Source organism: Chiloscyllium plagiosum, chromosome 42 (assembly GCF_004010195.1).
Source record: "Chiloscyllium plagiosum isolate BGI_BamShark_2017 chromosome 42, ASM401019v2, whole genome shotgun sequence".
Classification (NCBI taxonomy): domain Eukaryota; kingdom Metazoa; phylum Chordata; class Chondrichthyes; order Orectolobiformes; family Hemiscylliidae; genus Chiloscyllium; species Chiloscyllium plagiosum.
In genome coordinates this window covers 4,468,580-4,473,196 of record NC_057751.1, presented here as the reverse complement: position 1 = coordinate 4,473,196, position 4,617 = coordinate 4,468,580, and the positions used below count along the sequence as shown (strand labels likewise).

Genomic DNA, 4,617 nt, shown 5'->3' with positions numbered 1-4,617 from the left:
AGGTGTGGGCGCAAGTTTTGCACCTCCTGCGGTTGCAGGGGAAGGTGCCGGGAGTGGAGGTTGGGTTGGTGGGGGGTGTGGATCTGACGAGGGAGTCACGGAGGGAGAGGTCTTTACGAAATGCTGATAGGGGAGGGGAGGGAAATATATCCTTGGTGGTGGGGTCCATTTGGAGGTAGCTTTGAGGGGCCCTATTCTCTCCCTAGTTACCCTTTTGTCCTTAATGTATTTGTAAAAACCCTTTGGATTCTCCTTAATTCTATTTGCCAAAGCTATCTCACGTCCCCATTTTGCCCTCCTGATTTCTCTCTTAAGTACACTCCTACTTTCTTTATACTCTTCTAAGGATTCACTCGATCTCTCCTGTCCATACCTGACATATGCTTCCTTCTTTTTCTTAACCAAACGCTCACTTTCTTTAGTTATCCAGCATTCTCTATACCTACCAGCCTCATTTCTCAAGGGACAGAACTGAAAAGCTGAGAAGTGAATTAAATGTAGAGAACCTTAGCTGGGCAATGTGGGCTGTACCACATTCTGGTCTCCATGTCTTCAGAAAGATAGGGAGGCAGTTTGAGAAATGGGACTGCTGAATGGCATCAGCCTGTTAAGTAACACTCATCAGAAACATTTCAACATGCAGAGGATAATCTCATAGAGAACACAAAGATTATGAAGGTCTTTGATAGGAAAGGTGTACAGAAGATATTTCCACTTCAGAACTAGAGCAGAAATGGGGCTCATAAGTGTATCAGGGTATCACTCATAAATTCCCCAAAGAATTCAGGAGAAACTTCTTTTCCCAGAGATTGGTGAGAATGGGGAATGGGCTGTGACTTGCCCCAGATAGTGGTGAGAATGGAGAACAGAGAGAGTGCTGCACTGTCAGGTAGGTAGGTCGAAGGAAAGTGTATCATGACCATATTCATTCCAGAGCCAATGTCATTCACACTAATGGGTGAGTATACAACAGGACATTATTGTGAGCAAGTCTGTTTTTGCCCATTACCACAGTGAATTTACGAAAACACAAAGCAACATCACTAACAGTGAGGAAGAAGGAACTAGGGAAGTCCACATGGGATTCAGGTTTTGAGGATTGCAGAGGGGGATGATTGTTATTTTGGAGGAGGTAAAAGAGAAAGATAAGTCGATGGAGGAACTGCAGCATGAGAATTTTGAAGAGCTGGAATTTCTGCAAAGTGGAAACTGGGGGGTTGCCCAGCAGAGCATTCAGATTGGAGAGCTTGTTGGAACAGCTGGGCACTTCACCAGCACATGGACAGAGAAAGTGCCGGGCCAGGCAGTCGAATGGAACTGCTGGGCAGCATCGGGGTTCAGAGGATGAGCTCAGGGTCTAACAAGACTTTTGAACAGTGTCATTCAGGCCTGGACAGTACCTAGGGATAACAAAGCAGCAGAGATTGTCACAGATAAGGCATCTGGTAAATGCATCCTCGGGTGGCTAGCACGAGGGGACATAGCTTTAAATTGAGGAGTGATAGATACAGGACAGATGTCAGAGGTAGTTTCTTTAGTCAGAGAGTAATAGGGGTGTGGAACGGCATGCCTGCCAACTTTAAGGGCATTTAAATGGTCCTTGGATAAACATATGGATGAGAATGGAATAGTTGAGGAGAGAAAGGCTTCAGATTGGTTCCACAGGTCAGTACAACATCGAGGGCTGAAGGGCCTGTACTGCGCTGTAATGTTCTATGTACTGTGTTCTAAAGGTGCCTGGTATGGTTGTAGGTTCATGTCCCACTGCCAACACTTGACTTAGCTTGGACTTAGATTTGCACTTGCTCTTGGCTGCCTCAGTGCAGCGCTGGGGAAGTGCTGCACTCTGGGCGGTACCTTCTTCTGAGTACCATGTTAAAATGATGCCCCATCTCCCCCTCCCAGGCGGTTGGAAAGGGTTCGGTGGCCAATATTTCAAAAAGAAAATGAAAGAGACCTTTCCTTGTCTCCTGCCCTCAATGTTTACCCTTAAAACAACATCACAGAGACAAGAACAATTATTGTCACTGCTGTCTGTGGGATCTTGCTGCACAAGTTGGCGCTGCATTTCGTCATGTACCAACAGCTTTAAAAAGTGACTAATTCGCTGCTGGGCATCCTGAGGTCGTGATAAGTAAACGCAAGGCCTCTTGTTCCAGATTATGAGTTCTGTCCGTTTAGTCTTTTGTGTGTTGAACAGATTCTCAAAATTCTGCAGTCTGTTCGGCGAGAACCAGCTTGACAAGTTACAATAAATAGCTTATTAGCTCGAGTCATGTTCCAAGTCATGCATCATCCTGATGAAGGGATTATGCCCGAGACGTCAATTCTCCAGCTCCTGGGATGCTGCCCGGCCGGCTGTGCTTTTCCAGCACCAGCCTCTCCAGCCTCTGCAGCCGCCACTTTCTCCGAGTAATGTTCCAGCCTGTGCAGTTTGCAAAAAGGAGGTGACTCATAACTGAGTTCCCATCAGCATCTCCTGATGGTGTTTGAGGGTATCTGCTCGGAATCCAGCCTGGGCCTTAATTGCCGCTTGCAGGTCTATGCTAACGGAGACATGAAGGTCAATTTCGGTTTGGTTTCTCACGCAAGCTGTTGCTGCCGTTCAAACGGATGGGATTTCTGCTGGTACTCTGTGAGACACACTGTGTCAGCCTTATGGACTCAGGGCAGACATGAAGCGCTCACCTGGGAGACGGTGCCGCCGAGATCTGAACCGTCAGAGGTTCCCGATCCGCGGCTCCAAAGCCCAGGGCCGCTGGCCGTGAGCGAACCCTTGGCGCACAGCAAGATCCCACCAGCAGCAATGGGAGAGAACAACCTGTCTTTGTTCCTTGCTGTCTGGGACCCTGCCCTCCCTCCAAGACCAGTCATGCATTTTTCTTTCCCAACCACCGCGGTCTAACGTACTGAAGGGGAACTAAACTACTGTAGCCCGCTCTGAGCTCGGGATCCCGAGGAGCAGTTCAGCCTGGCCCGGCTCAGACAGCCAGTGTGGGCCGAGCCCTGTCCCGGGGAGAGGAGCTGGCCGGAGACATGTGTGCGGGGAAGGTGGATCGAACCGAGAGCAGCAGCTCCCTCTGCACAGTCTGCAGGTTTGGAACCTCATTCATGTTCAATAGCCCTTTGGGCTCTCAGAAACTGAAACATCCTGCATCAGGACATAGTCAGGGAGGATGCATCAGAGGGTGCATTCAACCCCGCTCCTTGGAACCAGAACCCAATGGAGACAGAGTTCACTGTTTCCAGCTCTGACTTTCACAGCAGCAGAGGGCACACCCATGGCTCAGTGCTCAGTCCAACACAGGCCTGCTCCGGTCCATCCTCAAAGACCCGCTGCTGCAGGCAAGGATGTGGTGGAACGTGAAAGGGTTCAGAAAAGATTGACAAGGATGTTGCCAGGGTTGGAGGGCTCGGGCGAGAGGGAGAGGCTGAACAGGCTGGGGCTGTTTTCCCTGGAGGCTGAGGGGGTGACCTTATAGAGGTTTATAAAATCATGGATAGGATAAATAGACAAGGTCTTTTCCTCAGGAGAGGGGAGTCCGAAACTCGGGGGCACACTTTTAAAGTGAAGGGGGGGGGGGGGGGGGGGGGAGATTTAAAAGGGACGTAAGGGCCAACATTTTCACACAGAGGGTGGAGTGTGTATGGGATGAGCTGCCAGAGGAAGTGGTGGAGGCTGGTATATTTAAAAGGCATCTGGATGGGTCGTGAATAGGAACGGTTTAGAGGGATAGAAGCGTCCAGCAAATGGGACTAGATTAATTGACGATATCTCGACGAGTTCTTGTTCCGTGCTGTATAGTTCTGTGACTGCGATGCTGTCCTCCAAGAAAATGGAGAGAGAGCAAATGGGAAAGATACACAGAGCAAGAGGATGGCAATATCGGAGTCCCGAGTGAGAATTTGCTGTCACTTGAAAGTGACTGAAACAATCTCACACAGATTTATAATGACACGGAAAGTGACCCTGTCATGATCTTGTATGGGTTTATTTCTTTTCCCCTTGCTTTCTCTCTTCATCCTTTATGAAAAGCGAAAATAACTTTGTTCGCGCCAGCAGTGAGAGATGACTCAGCAAAATACTGCAATGCCACTGGATCGGACTGAACGGGCTCAGCTCGGAGCTGCAGCCTGTGTTAGCATTCCCCAGTCCCCCCGCAGACCCTGGGGGGAAGGGGGGAGTGAACATTCCCTCTGGTAACACTCCCTGCTTTCAGGGAGCTGAGTTCTGTCTGATTTGTTCCCCTCCCCGTCTCCGCTGCATTGCATCAGGAAGTGTTTCAGCACCGCCCGAGTCCGGCAGGGCTGGGGGAGGGGAGATTCACTCAGGATGCTCGTCTGGCCAACAGGCTACTCCCTGAAGTGGCGGTGGGGGAGGGGGAAGGGGGTCTCACAGACATACACACGCACCCTGATGGTGCTGAGCTGCTCACTCACACACTGAGGAGGTGGAGAACTTTGTCGCATTGTGAACCTGGCGTTTGAAAGGAACGGAGCGACTCACACCCCTCCCTCCACCTCCAACACAGACACAACCCCAAACCTCCCTCCCCCCCATTAACCTCCACGCCTCAACACACATCTGCCTCCCCACATATAGTCCCACAAGTCGGG

At 50.2% G+C, this 4,617-nt stretch overlaps 1 long non-coding RNA gene across 1 annotated transcript in view; it reads right to left on the bottom strand.

The window, feature by feature from the left end:
* Positions 1-4,617, bottom strand: part of LOC122543038 — a 28,091-nt gene that overhangs the window by 22,398 nt on the left and 1,076 nt on the right. The window lies entirely within an intron of this gene.